This window comes from Pteropus medius, unplaced genomic scaffold (genome assembly GCF_902729225.1).
Source record: "Pteropus medius unplaced genomic scaffold, Ma_sr-lr_union100, whole genome shotgun sequence".
Lineage (NCBI taxonomy): Eukaryota > Metazoa > Chordata > Mammalia > Chiroptera > Pteropodidae > Pteropus > Pteropus medius.
In genome coordinates this window covers 23,319,508-23,339,814 of record NW_024349802.1, presented here as the reverse complement: position 1 = coordinate 23,339,814, position 20,307 = coordinate 23,319,508, and the positions used below count along the sequence as shown (strand labels likewise).

The window sequence follows — 20,307 nt, the reverse complement described above, 5'->3', positions numbered from 1 at the left end:
TGGAACAACTGCTTACTACTTTCAGGGTGGGTGATGTATTCATTTTCATCGTTGTTTAGGAGATTGATTTTATAAGCCTATACTGATAGCAGGGTACACTCCAGTAAACTTAGATAAAGCATTCTAGGCAGGAAAAAGAGACATACATTTATTGTACAATCCTAAACATGTGTTGGATAACTGAAAAAAAAAGGCCTTATACAAATATGTCTGTTTTTAGTTTTGAGATTTAACTGATGCAAAGAAAATTTAAGATTGTAACATATCTAAATAGAGCCATTAATATAATGTCAATGAAAGTGGTATCATTCCAATGCATACTGTCATTATCTAAAAACGTTTAATTTTAGTCTCTACAATTATTTCAATCATTGAGGCTGGAAATAATTTTCCAAAAACTAGATTAAATATTATATGATTCACCTTTTTAAAAGTGCGAAAAGAATGATGTTTTTAAGATGCTGTTTTGAGAGCTTTCTGTATACTAAACACTATGCAGTAGTGCATTTTAGGTCAAATTCATGGCAGAAATTTGATGTCCACAATTGAAATGTGTCCAAAGCTTTCAATAGTCTTATACGTCTCCACAGATCTATGCATATATACATGGAAATCTTGTGAGTACATGTAATGAACTTCTAGATATGTTTTCTTTTGCAGTGGAAAAAAAAACACATAATTTGAAACCTTATGATATGTCAAACACAGGAGGCCAGAGTCACTGTGATCTAATGAAAACAATATTTGAGTGTTTCAAACAACTCTGGAATACATAGGGCTATGGAAGTTATCAAACAAAGCATTATCTGAGAAAAGTCTTTGTAGATAGGAGGGAAAAACAGATAGCTAGATGTCGACAGTGAATGCCAGGTTTTAACAGTTAGCTTTACCAAAGCCATTTATTCACAGCAATTCTCAGTGGGGTTGATCACACTTCTAATAATGCTTGTGAATCCTTGTTTCATAGCTACTGTAAACATGAGAAAAATCATTCACAGAGCACTCATTTTAACTCATAAGTGTTAAGCGATATAATACTGGATTGATAGCCTCATTTAAAAATTTTTGAAAAGTAGATATTTTGATTGAAATATAACCAACAGCTGTTTCAAGTTTTCTTAAGGTAGTAATCTCACATAATTGTATCATCCTCAGTGTACTAGTGTGGAAATTGCAGATTGAATATAGCCCTGCTTTTCTATGTTCAGTGAATACATTGCTGTAAAGATATATGTAAATCATATTTAAAAATCAATGGACTCATTTAAATATATTAGAAGATCTCTGTGTGAAAGAATACATTTGGGAGAGACTTATAGACTGATATGTCATCTCTTAGTTTATAATATTTAAATATGGATTTTCTCAGACTTGTTTAAAGTGTGACTTCTTGTAGTTAATCATTCTGACATCCTAATTTGACTTAACCACGTGGTCATTGCATGTTTTTTTGGAGAGAATAGGATGTAAAAATAAAACTGAATTTAGAGTTAACAACTAAGAAAGGGAACAGATTAATTCATATGTATTTTATTTTTGTTTGATTTTTATTTTTTTAAGGTTTCATAGAATTTTTAAAATTACGCAGTCGTACAAGATTCGTAGTGAATGACAGTAGTGTTTTTTTCTGTCTCTCCTCTCAGCTCGATTCCCACTTCCCAAAGTCAACTACTTCCAGCTTTTCGAGGTATTCTTCTGAGTTTTACCTCCATGTTTCCCCGGGACTTGCTTATATTGCCATTTCTCGATTTGTTTTTTAGTTTTTGATATTATTTATTGATGTTCTCCTTTGGAAAATAAAGACTTAGCTCTTTCTCTAACCCCAACTAAATCAGACACCTTCTCCATTATAGGTATATCATAATATTTTTAAGAACCAATATTTAGTTTTACAATATTTGATTATTAAGTGAGATAGGATATTAAATTCTGTTTTATTCAGGGTGCCATGTAACGAAAGATGTAAAATTCCAAAGTGAGTTGCAAGACCAAAACGAATGGCTGAGAACTAGCTATTTGTGCAGTGGTAGTGAAGGAGATTTTACCATGTTGGAAATATTGCTGAGAGAAATGAAAAATCAAATTAAGTAGAAAGATATTCTCAGAGTTTACTGTGTCCTGTGAACATACACGAACCCCAGGAGGGAGGGTGGCCTGGAGACATTGTTACTCCTGCCCAAGAGAAGACTTGCGTGTGTGTGTGTGTGAGGGAGAGGTGAGATAAGGTGACAGTATAAAGGAGTGAGGAGTGGGAGAGGTGGTCTGGGGGATTGAATTTTTTTTTTTTACTTTCAGCCATTCTTCTAATCTCTGCTTTACTCACATCTTTCATTGGTGTCCGTTGCCCCCCTCCCCCAATCCTGTTTTTTTGAAGGGAGCCAGCTGTACACATCCTCTTAGAGAGGGAGTCCCCCACTGCTGACACTCTTCTTCAGGTCTGCTGATTTCATCTGCTCTCTAGCTTTCAAATTATAATTGTGTTTTCTTCTCCTCTCGTCTTTTTTTTTTTTTTTTTTTTTTTTGGTCTTCATTTATTTTTCAACTGTTATACTTTGGGAGTTTCAACTCAGAGTGGTGGCAAAGATATGTGTTCAGTGTACAATATTTATCTGGAATCTCAAAATTTATTCAAACATAAAGATATGTGGAGGCATTATCTGTTCATAGAATAAGAAGGCAAATAATCATTTAACTCTCCTGTGGAAACAGGAATATTTACATATTGTACTTTTCTTTTTTTCCGTTCCTGGCCTTGAGTCAGATGTCTCATCCTTCCTGAAGGTAGAAGCGAAGTTAAATGATTGTATCCAGAGCCGGTGACGTTGTTCAAGATGGTGCTCTTGAGGATGGAGTCTTGCCACATATTCCACTTGCACAAATTCAATCACACAAATTCCAAATGAAAGGGGCTTAGAGAAGATATCTCTTAGCCTCACAGGGCTTTGCATACTTCTTCTCTCAAAGATTTTTAAAAATAAAAATTACCAAGAAAAACTAAACCAATTTTTGGCTTTTATGCTTTCAAAGACCAAAGTGCTAGAAATTTAAAAGATGAATTAAGAGATTTCTCAAGGGTCGCTTTGTCTATATTTAATTTTTGCCTTAAAATCTGATTTTAGACCTCAACTCTGTGTCAGATAAGATTCCACTATAATCATTCTACTCCACTATACAAAACCAAAATATCGAATGTGTTCTTCTTCCTGTGGCTGTGTGATATCATGGGAGAGGATGAGTGTTGTAATTCATATTCTAGTTAATCCACAGTGGACATATTATTTAACTTTTCTTAATCTTTGGTTTTCTTCCCTCCAGAGTGATTATAAGTTACTTAATAGGTTTATTTTAAGAATTAATATTAGGGGCTATTTTAAACAATATGAAGTGCTATGTACATAGTAGATGCTTAAAAAGATTAATTTGTTGGACCCACAGCTGAAAATTCATTTATTATTATTCATGGATCAGATATCTCATTATTTTCAGGATTTTGATTTAGGCCCAAGAATACTAGCTCACATTTATTGAGCCCTTATTACCTTACATTGTTCTAAGTTCTTAATATGTGTTGACTTATTTAATTCTCAGAAACACTGAGTTAGCTACAATTGTCATTCCTATTTTATAGATAGGTATGCCGAGGTCCAGATAGGTTAGATAATGTACCCGGGGTCACAAAACTGCTAAGTAGTAGAATTGGGATTTGAACCCAGGATAATGATAGCATTTCCCAGTCCGATTCAGTAAAAAGATGAACTCTACCTCTTTCTTACACATTGACCTTCTGTAAAATTTATATTTGCTTCTCATATTAGTTTATTGAAAAACTCATAGGACAGTTCTTTTGAGAAGAAATATGTAAGTTGCACTTTTGGAGTTATAAATTAAGGAAATCTAACTCAAGACTAGTTTAGACAAAAAGAGAGATTTATTGGAATTCAAAAAATGGTTGACCCACCAAGTCATAGAAAGGGCACAAATGCAGCAGGGCTCAGGAACAGCTGGCATCAGGGAATCGAATCGCAATAGGATTTTCTATCGTGTTTCATTTATGTCTTTCTGAGCACTTCGACTCTCGCCATTCTCATTGTAGATGGGCTTTCTATTGGTTGCAAGAACTATTGCTGCTGATGACTCAAGTTTAACATTTTATGTAACTTTAGTCATATGAGAGGGTTGGCTTTGGTTCTCAGATTCAGTTTGAAAAATCCCAGGAGGGCCTTGACTCAGGACCTCATCTTCGAGACAGTTAACTGTAACTGGAGAGTAAAGTCATGAAGAGTATGGCTTCTGCTGAGGCAGCCTTGTAGACTTGGTATCATGGACTTTGTGGGTAGGTAAACCAATTTGGAATGCCTTGGGCTGCAAGTAACAAAATAGTGTAAACTAGTAGTGGCCTAACCCTTATTTACTATTACAACAAAAAATCTGGAGTTAGGGTTGAGCTATTATTTCAATGATACCATTAAGAACCTTGTAGCATTCTATATTTTTACTCTTTCTTCGCTATGTAGGTTTTTTTCTCTTTCTGCTTATCATCTTTTTATCATAAGATGGCTGTCAGAGGTCCAAACATTATGTACACATTGAAGGCAGGAAGAGAAAAGGTGCACGTTAGCAAAATTTCTTGTTCCTCTAGTCTCTTTTATTTACTTGTTTTGGAAGCCCACACCAGACTTCCTTTATGATTCATCAGCCATAATGGACACCTTAGAATGTCTCTACTTGTATGAGATTCTGGGAAAACAAGTAACTAGCTCATTAACCTCTGTTGTGAGAGGCAATAACAAAGTAGGGGTTAGGAATGGCTATTACTTTAGCCAGTCAACAATACCTGCTCAACAACTCATTAAAAGGATCATACACTATGATCAAGTGGGATTTATTCCTGAGATGCAAAGATAGTTTAACATATACAAATCAATAAATGTGATGTATCACATTAGCAAAATGAAAGATAAAAATAATATAATCACCTCAATAAGTGTAGAAAAAATATTTGACAAAATTCAAAATAATAAAGGCCATGTATGATGAGCCCACAGCTAACATCATACTGAATGGTGACAAGCTGAAAGCTTTTCTACTAATATTAAGAACAAGACAAAGGTGTCTGCTCTTACCACTTCTGTTCAACATAATACAGGAAGTCTTAGCCAGAGCACTTAGGCAAGGAAAAGAAATAATAGGCATTCAAATTGGAAATCGAATTGTCTCTGTTTGCCGATAATATAATCTTATAAATAGAAAACCTTGAAGACTCCACCAAAAAAACTGTTAAAACTAATAAATGAATTCAGTAAATTTGTAGGATACAAAATCAACATACAGAAACCAGTTGTATTTCCTTACACTAACAGCAAGCTATCTATACACAGCAAACTATCTGAAAAAGCATTAAAGAAAACAATCTCATTTATAATAGCATCAAAAAAGATTAAATATTTAGGAATAAATTTAACCGACGAAGTGAAAGATCTTATACATTGAAAACTGTAAAACAGTTATGAAAGAAATTGAAGGTGACACAGATAAGTAGAAAGATATCCCATGCTCATAGTTTGGAAGAATTAATATTGTTAAAATGCTCATACTACCAAAAGTGATCTACAGATTGAATTCAATGAGAACTTTAATGGCATTTTTCACAGAAATAGAAAAAAACAATTATAAAATTAATAGAGGACTACAAATGACCCCAAATAGTTAACCAGCCTTGATCAAGAAGAACAAAGCTATTTGAAGTATCACACTTCCTGAATTCAAACTATGTTAGAAAACTATAGTAATCAAAACAGTATGGTACTGGCATAAAAGCAGATACATAGGCAAATGGAACAGAAATAAACACATACATATAAATATATACAGTCAACTAATTTTTGACAAAGGTGCCAAGAGTACTCATAGGAAGAGGAGAGCATCTTCAGTAAGTGGGTTTGTAAAATTCTATGTTCACATGAAAAAGAATGAAATTGGGCCCTTATCTTACACTGTACACAAAACTCAACTCAAAATATATTAAAGACTTAAACTAATATCTGAAACTGTAAAACTCCTAGAAGAACACATAGGGAAAAATCTCCTTGACATTGATCTTAGCAGTGGTTTTTTTGGAACTGCCACCACTCAAAGCACAAACAACAGAAGCAAAAATAGACAGATGGGTTTATATCAAACTAAAACATTTCTACAAAGAAAAATAATCAAAATGAAAAGGCAGCCTACTGAATGGGAGGAAACATTTACAAATCATAGATCTCATAAGATGTTAATATCAAAATATATAAGGAACTCTTTAAATAGCAAAAAAAAAAAAAGCAATGAAAAATGGACAAAGAATCTGCATAGACTTTTTTCATGAAGACATACAAATGACCAACAGGTATATGCAGAAACGCTCGTCGTCACTAATCATTAGGGCAATTGCAAATCAAAACCACGAGATACCACTTCACACCTGTTAGGATGTCTATTATCAAAAAGTCAAAAGATAAGTGTTGGCAAGGATATGGAGAAAAGGGAATCCTTGTGCACCATTGGTGGAAATATAAATTGATACATCCAATACAGAAAATGGCATGGAGTTTTCTCAAAACTTAAAAAGAGAAATACTATATGACTCAGCAGTCCCACTTCTGAGTATATATTCAAAGGAAATAAAATCATGACATCAAAGAAATAGCTGTACTTTCATATTCATAGCAGCACTATTCAGAATAACCAAGATATGGAAACAACATAAATGTCCATCAATGGATGAATAGATAAATAAACTATAATATATAATTTATATAACACATATAATGCAATACTATGCAGCTTTATAAAAAAAAAGGAAAACCTGCCATTCGCAGTGGCATGGATGAATCTGGAGAACATGCTGAGTGAAATAAACTAGACACAGGAAGATCTCATTTACATGTGGAATTTTTTTTTTTTAACGCCTATAGCACCCCGTCTTCCTAGGTGGTCTCCCATCCAAGTGCTAACCAGTCCTGACCCTGCTTAGCTTCCGAGATCAGACGAGATTGGGTGTGTTCAGGGTGGCATGGCCATAGACAGGATACATGTGGAATCTTAAATAAACAAAAAAAGGAAAAATAAAAAGCTGAATTCACGGTAACAGAAAATAGAATGGTGGTTACCAGAGGCTAGGGCATGGGGGAAAAGGGAAGATTTTTTTTTTAAAAAAGAAGGAAAGTGAAAAAGTAGAATGACTGTTGCGTGTGACTGCGGGAAGAAGATCATGGACAGTTACTGTTTAATGGCACGGAGTTTCAGTTTTGCAAGATGAAAAGAGTTCTGGAGATGGATGTTGGTGATGGTTGCACAACAGTATGGCTATCAATACCATTGATCTGTACATCTAAAAATGGTTAAGATACTAAATTATAGGGGGAAAAGAGAAGGGAAAATCTAGAAAACAATGAGTGAAGAGGCAAGTAAATTTGTCTGTTGCCATGAGAATGAGAGGAAGAATATTAGGCAGATAGTCTCATAGATATGTACTTCATAATACATAAAAAGTCACCTCAACTTTGAACTGTCTTCGGGAGAGCATACCCTGCCAATTGCACTCTGCCTTTGCTTCTCAAATGGAATTTAGGCCTTTTTTGCATTCAGGCTCTGTTCATGTGACTTCTTCCCCAAATCTTTTGTTCTTTGTTATTCTCTAAAGCTGCCAAAACTTTTAACCTTATTTCAAGGTCTACCTCTAACTACCAGATTCATGGTGGCATCGTGTTGCTTTAAATTTGTACTACTTCTTAAACACACAACCCATACATTATATAGTGTGCTACCTGACGACCACTTATATTTTGCCGTTTGCTGAGTAATCTAGCTTTTGACAGCAAAGTATCTGATTACCCTAATTAGTTTGTAGATTTCTTAAACAGAACAATGCTTCCTCTATTACTTTGTAAAGACCATAACAAAAAGCAGAGTATGTAGTAGGTACCCAATTAATTTATATTGGTTAATGCATCTTTATAGGAGTATTTAATTAAAACCCTAACTTATCCATGAAGAATAATTTTAATCTATGGTGTGCCTCTGAAGAGCTTTACAAGAGAGAACACAATCTTTAGCACACCATCTTTTTGCCTAGCTCAAACTTTGTTTTAAGGCAGCTACTTAAATGACATCTTCCCCCTCCAAACCTCTGATCACTACACAGGTAATAAGCAGTACAGATTACTTCTTTTCCCACTCCAAGCTGCTGTTAGATTTGTATTAAGGACCAAACAGTTGCTTTGCTTGTCCACTGTGCTATTTTGGTCCTGCTTGTTTTTGAAGTATTTTTGGTCATACCAGGGGTTGTGGAATTCTACTTTCTCTGGAGTCAAGTGACTATTATACATAGACAGAAAATAAAATAAAATGATTTAATGTAAGCACTGCAGTTTTTTCATGAGAAGTCTTTTGAGAAAGGGGAGATAGCAATGGGAAGTACTGCTCTGTGTGAAAAGGTGAGATGCTAAAACACAGTGAAGCCAGCAGTGGGCTCCGTGTTTGCTTAGTATTTGATGAATGAAAATTCTATTTGTACTTGAAGATGATAAGATCTGAAATGGTCGTATTCCAGCTTCATGATATTCTTGAGAATGAGACTGAATTTTTTTTTTCTTTTCATCTTTGATGTCCAGCTGTTATTTTGAGACAAGAGTATGATTATAGAATTGGATTTGAAGAACAGCACTAAATCATTCTCACTTGATACTTGACCTTCATCCTAAACAGAATAGATTTCATAGAAGAAATCAGGTTGGGGAAGATATAATTTAATTCTGCCATGGGTCAAGCAGAAAGGTTAAGTCCTTTAAGTTCCTTGGATTCTATGACACTGTTGGGTAAGGTTTTGAAAAAGCAATTTTTGATACTAGAACCATTTGTCCCTGCACCATGTTTTTTATTTAATTACTTTAATACAAAAACACTTTTAAAAGAAGTTTTCCTTGCTAGTACTTCTTCTTGTATTTTTTTAGGAAGTGGTCAATTTTTCTTTTTTTGTGAATTAAATTTAAAAATTGTACTGATTCTGTATTGACATGCCAGGTAGCAACTGCTTAGTACTTCAGAAACATAAGGTTGAAATTTCACTATCTGTTTAAAAAGTTTTTGGAATTCGATTTGTTTTCTTCCTCCTCTGCACAAGATGGCAGATGAGGATTATCGTAAGGTTTCTTCTGTACGATTTTTTTAAGATTTTACATAACTTCGTGGAAATCCGAGGAAATCTCAGCTTCTCTTTTTTGTCAAAATCTCCCTTCAGGAAGACATTCTCCACCCTCACTGCACTCAGGTTTGCTGTGTCCACAATATAATGTTAGTGTTTTGTTTTATTTTTCCCTCTTAGAGGAGAAATCTTGTGTCTAGTGGGTGGACTTAGTAGAACCTGTTAACTGAGGGTACTGACCTCCCAAACATTCTTGCTTTGCATGCTTTCTTTGCAGACATGGTCCCCTCTACATTGTTCTCATTTCTCTAATTAGTACGTACTATTTAAACCATTTTTCTAGGTGTCATAGGCAACTCTCGTCACTTTGCCTTCTTTTACCTCCCATCTCCTGACATGTCCAAACCGCATGGGACATCCTAAGGAGAATGGCTTGTAATGGTCTCCCCCCTTCCCTCTAAGCAGTACCTTCCATGCGAATGTCAACACAGTGCCGACCTATCGCAGCTCCTGGTAACTCTGTTTTCTGGCTCCGGCCTCCAACTTTGCACCCAGGCCGCAAGTTCAGATTTAACCAGTCTTCATCATCTTTTCCACCCTCCCCCAGCTCTTTGTTCGAAATGATTCTTAGCTAACATTCTTCCATCTTTTGTGTGTTGGTTTGAAATGTTCTAATAACTGTTTCCTTCAAATGTGACCTGATTTACTCGGTGGGTAGTTTTATTTTGGGGGAGATGGTGACCACAGGTGTTATGCCACCTTCCTATAAAACGGAAGATCGTATATTGCCTTTGAGTATAGTGAATCTAGTGGTTCAGACACATTTGGGAGTGCTTAATAGTGTACAGGCATACCTGGGAGGTACTGTGGGTTTGGTTCCAGACTGCCACCGCAATAAAGCAAGTGTCACAATAAAGTAAGTCATAATCTTTTTGCTGGTGGAGGGTCTTGCCGTCAATTTGTAATATATATATCTATAACATTTCTGAAGCACAAGGAAGTGAAGTGCACTAAAATGAGGTATGTCTGTAATTGTATTAATTTTCTAGAAGGCTTGGGCTCACAAATAGCGAGCAAAGCCTTAGCTGATTATAGTATATAGCTTTCTTATAACTAAATAATGATGAAATAACTGTCTCTAGAATTCTTGTGACATGCAATTATAGATAAAGATTTAAAGAGACCAATGGAAGCAGTTATGAAAGGCACGGTTCTCCTGTCCAGGATTGTACCATAGGTCCCCTGACTCAGATAAAACTCAGAGGCTCATACAAGGGCAGCCATCTCAACATACCACACCATAACTCATTTTTTTGAGGGTAGGGACTTGATTCTCTGCTCTTTCTTCTTTGACACCTGGCACTATGCTTTGCACCTAGTAGGTATTCTTAAATAATTTGTCCAATGAAATGATGATTTCAGAGATAGAGTGAGCAACAAATGCACCACTGTATGTACCTTACAGAGCACATGAGGCAGTGTGGTTCACAGCCTGATTGGGACTAAGGCCCTGAGTTCTCTCTGGGTTCTCTCTAAGGTTTCTTCAGAGAAGACAGTCTGGTTTGCAAAACCTTACACATCAGGTCATGTGTTTAAGCTGGCTGCTGTCCCGTGGTACCTGGCTAGGTAGCGTCTTCAATACATCTCCAAGAAGCAAACTGTTCCCCAAATTGTATAGGTATTACCCCATCCCATCTTCTCCATTTCTTGACTTGTGTCACCGTAATAACACACATCTCTTAAATGGTGGTTTATGCCATTATTAGAGGCATGTGGAGAGCTTTCATTATCAGGAGAAGTAAATGGGTTCAATTTTTTTTTTTTTTTTTTTATCTTGTGGACCTTTTGGCTTCCTGTGTTCTATCATTCTCCCATTTGCAGCTAAAAGACCCACATGGGTTCATCATTCTTGACATTTAGTCATCAAGGATTAATTCTTTCATTTGACCCACATGTTACTGAGCATCTATTATGGGCCGGGTACTAGTCTAGATACTGAAGATAGAACAGTGAAAAAAAAAAAAACGGACAAAAATTTCTACCCTGACAAAGATTGTATTCTAGAAAGAAGAGGCAGACAAATACATAAATAAAAATTATAGTACATCAGATTATAAGTGCCATGGAGAGGAGTAAATCAGGGAAGGGGGATTGCTGGAAGTAAAGGGCTAATAATTTTACACAGTGAGATCAGGAAAGGTCTGCCTAAAAGGTGACATTTGAACAAATACCTGAAGTAGGTGAGGAAGCAGGCTATGTTGAAGCTGGAGGAAGAAGGTAATAGAATTCATTCTTGACCTGGCCAGATCTAATATCCCATAACACACTGGACCAAAGGTGAACTTTTAAGAATTCCATTATACAAATGCACAGTATATCGCAATAGGACAAACACAAGACAGATGCCATCAGATAGTGGAAGATGTGTCAGCACAGTGCTGGAGCTGAGCAGCCACAACACCTTCTAAAAGGTGTGTGTGTGGTGGGGGGGTATGTACCACAGCTCCCACGGTCCTCACTTGGAGTTGATCAGTGAGCTCCTGGGCTTCTGCAGGTATTTGGGTTCATGACTTTGACCTACAGTATCCATTATTTTGGAGAGAGCTGTGGGGATGGGACCAAGTGATGTTTCTAGGTTTCTGCTCCTTTATCTGAAAACCAGACTAGTTCCCCATCCCTTTTGATTTTTCCTTATTGTTAAGCCTGATCTCCCACTAGGGTCAGTGAGGCTGCTTGTGTTGAGTATGTCTTCATGTTCCAAGACATGAGATAAAATGACCTCCGGAGATCATTCGTGTGTGTGTGTGTGTGTGTGTGTGTGTGTGTGTATTTAAAATATGATAAACCTACACACAATCAAAGCACAATCCAGAACTTGAAGCCATGTTTACAAATTCAGATAGGATGATTAGGAAAATAGAATCTTAAAAAAATGAATCTCCCTTGTTAGATGATTTATTTCTCTGATCATTACTTTGTCCTTTAGGAAGCCACTTTCCAGTCTTAGGTAGAAGAGAGTGTTTCCTACCTGCTCTTTACCCTGTTGAATTAGATCATGTGTTTTCTGTGTCAGTCATTTCCCATGCTAGGTATCTGAGATTGAGAAGATTTAAGCTGGAGATGTGAGTTGGGGCCATCAGCAGATAGATGGTAATTAATGCTGTAAGAATGATTGAGCTCTCCTCAAAGGAATGGGCATTTAGGGTAAAATGGGACATGGCTGATGTGGATCCCCTGCAGGCAGCCACATGTGGACAGAGACTGAGAAGTGTGTGTGTGGAATGGAATGGAGTATGGACACTTTTAAGAGTTAACCCTATCAAATGCTAGAGAGGAGACAAGAAAGCCATGCACCAGATAAGTTCATTGGATGTAGCAGAAATTCTGAGTGAGAAGGTCAGGGACCTCTGAAAACACAAGGAGTGAAACCACGAGAAAAAATGGGCACAAAAGCACAGGAGGAAAAGGTGAGAACAGTGCTTAATGCCTGGCCTGACATTTCCCATATCTGTGAGTAGGTGGTTTTTGTTCTTCTGCAGGGCGGTTTAGTGACATCAGAGAGACCCCTCTCGCGTTAGTGAGCTCTCCTTTGATGTAGCCTGCTTCTGTGGGAAATCCATATCCAAGAGGAGACTCTGTCGTGCTCTGTTGAAAATCAGCCTCCAGGAAACTCATGTGGGAATTCTGGGGAGATGTTTTGAAATCCTTTGAGCTGCATATAATCAGTGCAAACCTTACATGTATATTGACTGTACATTAAGAGCACTTTAAGCAGTAAAGACCTCAAAGGCACCAGTCCATTATGAGAACAAACAGCAATTTAAAGCAATATTTTCCTAGAGAAAAGACTCGGGAGGAACAAAGATGCCAGAGCTGGGGCTTTTTCCCCTGTTCATTTGTGAGAAAATGTGCTTTTGATTGATATCTCGCAAAGACTGTGTTCAGCATAGCATATTTTTGATGGTTAACGAATGTTCAGAATAGTAATTTAAAACGTTTGGGGTGGTGCCTCCAGGCACTTTTTCCAATACCTCTTTTATTCTTTCCAATATCTGCAACAGGAAGACTGAGAATGAAAATAATTGCACTTGCTCTCCTTTGCTCCCTTTCCCATGGATCTGAGTGCTCATACTCCACGTACCAGCAAGACCTTCTATTCTCATGAATTCTTTGCTTTCATTTTTAGTAACAGGGCTGGAACTTTTTCTGTGAAAAGGAAGATAACTGTGCCATCCTGTAGAAGACAGGACCCATGATGTACCTCTTTTTGCCTCTTTTTCTTTGGAATTCTTCTACTAGAGGGAAATGTTTTTAGAAATGTGGGATTGCGTCAGAGAAAAAAATTTGGTTTCTAATTCAGGTCAATGTACTGAAATGAAGATTTTTTTCGCCACATTTGCACATGAATTTCTCCCTGTTTTTATTTGATTTTTGCAGTCACACATTTTGCATTGGTGGCATTTGGTAGCAAGACACCACACAAATGAGATGCTACTGAGGATTATCCGACCATGACAGCTTAATAGTATCTTGGTAATGTGTCCAGTTTATATCTACTCATATTTGTACACAGCATAATTTCATATGTAACTTAGAAAAATAAACATAAGAAACAACACCATTATACAACACTAATTTCAGGCTTCATTTATACATAAGTAATGCTCTACTGTTAAATAAACATTAAAGAGCTTTCTATTATACTCTGTTATGGTTGAAAGTATTGGTCATGTAATAACCCAGCCAGTAATATACTTGTGTTAAATTAGATAAAGACATTTAATAAAAAGAAATGTATGATAAAGTAAAAGAGTCCAAACATATCATTATTTAGCACTAAAATGTGTTACATCTTGAAGATGTCACAATAGTATTTTAGATACTGTATACAATTTTTCATGGATATAGTTACTAAACACCATGGCATTTTTAAAGCATGTTAGAATCCTTAAAGGCTGCGTAGCTTTTTCTTTTACTGTGGGTTCGATTTTACTGTCAGGAAACCTGAAGAATTGTGACTATAAATAATAATAAGCTGCCATTTTTGGAGGTGTAGCATTTGCCAGGGTATGCTGGGGGTTTTGCATATGGTGGTTCCAACCCTCTCAGTTAATATCATTTCCATTGTACAGATCAGAAGACCGAGACAGAAAATTTAAGTAACTTACCCAAGTAACTCATAGTGATAGAGAAGGGACTCAAATGCAAGTTCACTTGTCCTTAAATTTAAAAGATCAATTACATCAAAATCTCTTAAGCGTGAGGCCCAGGTATTAATATTCTTTAGAAGATCCCCTTCGAGATTCTAACATAGAGCTATGTTTTGGAAAAGTCTATACTTGCACTTATCTTTAATGAGAGCAAGTAAAGAAACCAACTTTGACGATTGACTCCTTTGTGGAGATCAAGAGATAGATGCAGACTAGGAAAAGAAATATAATTTCCCATTATATTCAGATTTCTACATGAAGTTGCTTCATTCTTTGCAAGGAGAAGAAGGGATATATTAGGTATGCAAACACACGTGTGTGTGTGTGTAGAACAGTTGCCATGTGTCCTAAGAATGGACAGCTCTTTAAAATGGCACATAGGTAGATAGAATATTTATATGGAAAAATATGTGGAAAGTGTTGAGTAAAGCTGTGTGCTCACTCATAACGAGGGCCAAGGAAAAAGAAATTGAAGTGTTATGAATATAGAATGTAATTTTGAATAAGATTATGTGTGCCACGTGTGTGTGTATGTATCTGTATTTCTTTGGGTTCTATTCCATACCCTGCTTACAGACCAGCCCTGCCCCCACCCCCAATTTATGGCTTTGATACACATGATTCTTTGTAGGTCCTTGGGAAATTAGCTATTCAGCTGCAATGGAACACTTCCTGGTCGCAAAGGTCAGCACCAGCATAATTTGCTTGGAGCCACTTAACTGTGTCATGATATTAATTTGTTTGGATTTTCAAAGTAGGCCGATGCTTTCAGTCACCAGGGAAGGCTTATATTATCATTATCCTTATTTTCATCAACCATTGATTGCAAGGAGATGCTGAAACTTCTAGTTGTTTTAGTACATATTCTTTTGTTTTATAACAGGAAAGGGTTACTACTAATAGTTAATTCGACCTTATAAAGAGTTTCCAAAAAGTAGACATACATAGATTTTATTGAGTGGACAGGATTTGTTCTTTGTTCTGGACTCTCTGTGTAGAGTTTTGAAAAGTACATGGTCATTAGCAGGGCTGGAGTTAGAGACGTGGTTAATTAAGAGAGGTGTTAGCCTGAGGAATTACAAACCAATTTAGGGTACCTCTACCTTCTGAACGGGGCTATTCTTTGATTCTATTGCTTTTAGAGTAAGCAGAAATTTCAGAATAGTGAACAGTTCCACATGATTCCTTATTCACTGTCGAGGACACTTCTCACCAAGTATTTGGATAATTCTCCACATTCTTCCAGGTTTCTCCCCTAAGGTGGGTCTGTTTGGTAATTTTGAGGGCTCAGGCACCTGAAGTTGGTGTGCTCCCTGAGTGACAGGGGACTGGAAATGACAGAAGGGAATCTCACAGCCAGGGCTCTAGGTAGTTGATCGATATTCTCTTCAGCAAGGGAGAAGGGACATCCTGGAACTTTCATAATTTTCTTGGTATCAGGGGACTGGGTTTTTGGAGTTAATTTTAACCCCTACCTAATCCAGTTGTGACTTTGACCCGTAATGTTCTCGTATGATTTTTGGGGGGATATGAAAGAGAAAGTTCTTCTCTAATCTATTTAGGAAGAAATAAAGATAAAACAGGTAGGATTCCTATACAAAAGAATTTCTAGCAAACTATTTGCAAATGTTATTTCTTCCTTCTCAAAGCAAGCATGCAGATCTACCTTTTAAGAAAGGGCACTATGGCCTTTGTTTGGCCTTCTTTGTATAGAATAACAGTTACAACTTTACTCTTTTGTGTTCCTGGGAAGGAAAAAGCAATACATGAATAATGCTAATGGGATATCAAGCCCCATGGGCACCAGAGGATAGCACAATTTGTAGATGAGTTTACTCTTGGAAGATATGAGGGAAAAGCTAGTATGATAGGGAGGAGAATGAATAGATCAAGACAAGTAGAAGCAGAAGCTGCAGCCAGGGTCTGAGAGACTCACTGAGATTGTCCCCAAGGCACCTTTTGATGTTTTGGGACTGTTTGCCCTCCCCTTCCACTGTTTAAATTCTCCCACAGGCATAGAATCCCAAGAAAGCTCATCAGACACATAACTTAAATAAGAAGCAAGAGCCATGCAATGCCTTTACAGTCCCTGTATCTGCTTTTCATTGGCTTTTTTGTTTGCTTTCCATTTGACCTACTTGACTCCCTTTACATTCTGGGCACGTAGATAAATGCATATTTTTGTAGTGGTCCCGTTCTATCTATAGTAGAGTTTTCAGGAGGGCATGCCATTTGGAAAAGTTTTACTTAGTAATAGTGAAGGAAAAAAGGACGATTTTGTGTTTGAAGTAGTAGCCTTGTTTCAATGACATGTAAAAGATGGATGTTCACCATCGTGCATCTTTCCAGGCTAAGAATCCAGCATATATTGAGAAGATGAATGGTTTGGGGAGGCTGGTTAATACATTATCTTTGTTTTGCTGCTGGCTAGCGAGAGAGAAATGTTACTACGGTCAGTAGGTTGTCCTGCTCTTGTTTTTATGTTCATGTAAAGTATCCAGTATGCTGAACACTAAAAATTTCCTGTGACACTTTAGTTCCTGGAGGAAACAAAAAAAAAATAGAATGGAAAGAATGAATGAAACATAAACTACCATTTTCTAACCTTTTCCCTTCTTTCCTGAATAAATTAGAAATCTCTTTTCTGCTGCCTTAAGACAAAAATTCCTAATGTCTTGTTTCTTATCCTTAGATGGGGTTCCCTAGGAGCTAGAAATAGTGTGTGTATAGCTTCATTTCTATAGTTTTCTCTTAGAGGCTATTTGTGGTAAAAGTTTAGAGACTTGAAGACAGAACTGCTTTGCAAAAGGGACTTTGAATTATGATTATTTATACCTGATCTGATGAAAAGGGCAGAGGACTTCAAGATAGTCTGTCTTTTGCTTTCAGAAGCTGTGGAGGGAATGAGTTGCTGACACAGGTTGGAACCACAGGACGACACAAGTGATCATTTGATGATTGTGCTTTCAAAACAAGTTAAAGTTTAGGAAAATATTTAGAAGTAGATAAAAATGTTAGGAGCTTATTTAAACATTCGTTTCGTCTCCTTGCCCAAGGCATGCTATAGATAAAAATCAGGGCGAGACAATGTATCAGTTAGGATGTACTCTTTTGAAAGTAGCACTAAAACCAACTCAAACTGGCTTAGACAACAAAGAGGATGTCTCATGTGACTTTCGAAGGCCAAACGTGGGGCAGGCTTCAAGTGATATTTGATCCAGAAGGCCGTGGTGTCGTTAGGACGCTGACTTCATTGCTGATGATTCTCTTGGCCTATCCTCCCTGGTGTTTTGGCATCATTCAGAGTCCGGCTTCCCTCATGGTAGAAGATGGCTGCCAGCAGATCCTGGCCTCCTGTCCACACAATGCCGTGTCCTGACAAAGTGAATATGCTCTGTTCTTTTTTTTTTTTTTTTTTTTTTTAGGAAGGGCCTGAGGGTCATTCTGATCAGTTTACTTGGTTGGGTTAGGCTAGATCACCTGCTTACCTAAAGAGGTGAGGATGGAGTCATTATTCTCGGAATCACAGTGTCTCAAATGTAAATGGGGATATCAGAATGGGCTGAACGAGTACTTTGGATGCCACCAAGTGAATTTAATAGGCCAAGGAAAGAGGGCTCCAAGTCCACTTTCTTCCCATAGATTCCTATTTGGACTTATTTCTGATGATCATTAAGACATCGTTATTTATTCAGTTCTTGAAGATACAGAAGTCGAATCCTCCACTCTAGTGTGCAGTATGATATTTCATAGCTGATCATTCACCTTTTTTTTCCCTCTTTTTTTTTTCTTAAGTTAAATAACACTTGGTGCAGTTTAATCTCATTTTTTTTGTATTTAATAGTTACTGGAAAGAAAGAACAGCTGGCTTAACTGTTCTGCGTGATATCCCTAAATCTGTTTTCAGAGTTATATGATCTCTTTTATAGCTTTGCCTCTTCATGTCACAGTAAGGTAAATGCCTTTGTTTTCTGTGATCTCTAGCTTACTGATCTGAAGCAAGTGTAACTGACTCATTTGAAGTCATACTCTGAGTTAACAGGAGAAAGGGGCGATCAATGGCCATAGCTTCCAAGTTGAAAGAGTCTGCAAACTGCGGCCCATGGGCCAAATCCATCCTATAGCCTAATTTCGTAAATAAAGTTTTATTGAAACAAAATCACATTTATTCATTTATATACTGTCTATGACTGCTTTCACTACTATGATTACTGAGTTGAGTAGTAATGGCAGACACTATCTGGCCTGAAAAATCTAAAATAATTATTATCTGGCCCTTTACAGAAAAAAATTGACTGATTCTTGGAGTGAATGAGCTACATTTTTCACTTTAAAAACTATGAAAGATTTTACAGCTAGATAGTACATTCTTCTCAATATGCCATAGGTTTTTAAAAGTGATCAAAGAATGTTGGAGGTGGAAACAATCTGAAACGATTCATCTAGTCCTGGTCTTTCATTCCACAGATGAGAGACTGAGTCTCAGGAATGACATGTGAAGTACACACGGCTCCATAGCACATTACAGGTAGACCAGAATGCCCTTTATTTTCTACACCCAGGTTTGTGTACTGGAAGAGTACCTTTTAAATACACTGCTGCTACCAAGAGGGGAATGAGGTCTGCTATATTTTGAGGAGAGTGTTGGATGTGGGAAGCAATAAAGCTCTGCCATTTAACAGTTTGGGCAAGTTATTTAACCTAGCTAAACTCAATTTCTTTATCTGTAGAATGAAAGTAACAGTAGTGCATGCCCTCTGGAGTTATCCTGTGAGTGAGACATCCAATGTAAGTAAAGCACATAGGAATAGCTTAATGTTTGCTGCAAACATCATCATCATAATTATCATCATCATCAGCATCATCAACATCATCTTTGTCATCATCAAAATCATCAGTAGCAAGCTGCATTGGTGCTCATCCTTGCTTCTTTCTTGCCTGTCTTAGAGGAAGAGGGGTTCACCCTCCTTTCCAAGGCTAAGTGCTTCAATTGGAAACTGGATCATTTCTTCTTATGGCCCCTTACAAACTTATTCTGTCAGCTACCCCATCTTTCCTGTATCTTCTATTGCTTCCTTTCCACTGTTGATTCAAATTATTAACAAAATTCTCAAATCTTAACTATTGTAATAAAGATGTTGCTACTACCTGTTTCATCTTGATGTTGTGTCACATTTCTCCTCTTCCTTTCATGGCTCCAGTGCTCCATGTCTCACTGTCTTTACTCTCTCAAGTTTCATTCTTCTAAATCTGACCTAGCTGAGGTCACAGACAAATCTGTGGGACTGTATATAGTCTTCATCTGTCCCGATCTTATGTAGCATTAAAACTTTTGACACCATAGTTCTGGGGAGACACTGTTTTCTTTGTTATTGAACCATGATCCTATTTTGTTTGTCTTTCCGCCTCTTGTTAAGTCTCTTTTTCAAATTAATCCTCTGTCTCCATCGCATATAATATTTTTCCCAGGTCCTATACTTAGAATCCCCCTTTAGCAATCAAATACTTTGTCATGGCTTTAATGACTACCTATTGAACTGATAAATATCTCTATACGAATGTAACAGTAGAATTTATAGCCCTCACACTCCCTTTCCAAACAATCCTCCACTTAATTCTTCCTCCTCTTCTTCATTCTCATGATGCTCTAATACTTAACATAACGGGCACCAGGTACTATGCAGAGAGCTTTCAAAGCAGAAAATCATTTTAAAAAATTAAAGTCTATGCTTTATTCAGATTTGCTTATTTATTCAGTTTTTACCTTTTTCTGTTCCAGGATTTCATCCAGGACGCCTACCACATTACATTTATTAGTTGTGTCTCCTTAGGCTCCTCTTGGCTGTGACAAGTTCTCAGACTTTCCTAGTTTATGATAACATTGATAGTTTGGAGGAGTAATGGTCAGGAATTTTG

At 36.9% G+C, this 20,307-nt stretch overlaps 1 protein-coding gene and 1 pseudogene across 3 annotated transcripts in view; one reads left to right on the top strand and one right to left on the bottom strand.

Annotated features, from left to right (window-relative positions):
- LOC120581630 (protein alan shepard-like) overlaps positions 1-20,307 on the top strand; it is a 745,620-nt gene that overhangs the window by 56,476 nt on the left and 668,837 nt on the right. The gene's annotated exons all lie outside the window — the stretch shown is intronic.
- On the bottom strand, positions 6,945-7,063 carry LOC120581788 (uncharacterized; annotated as a pseudogene).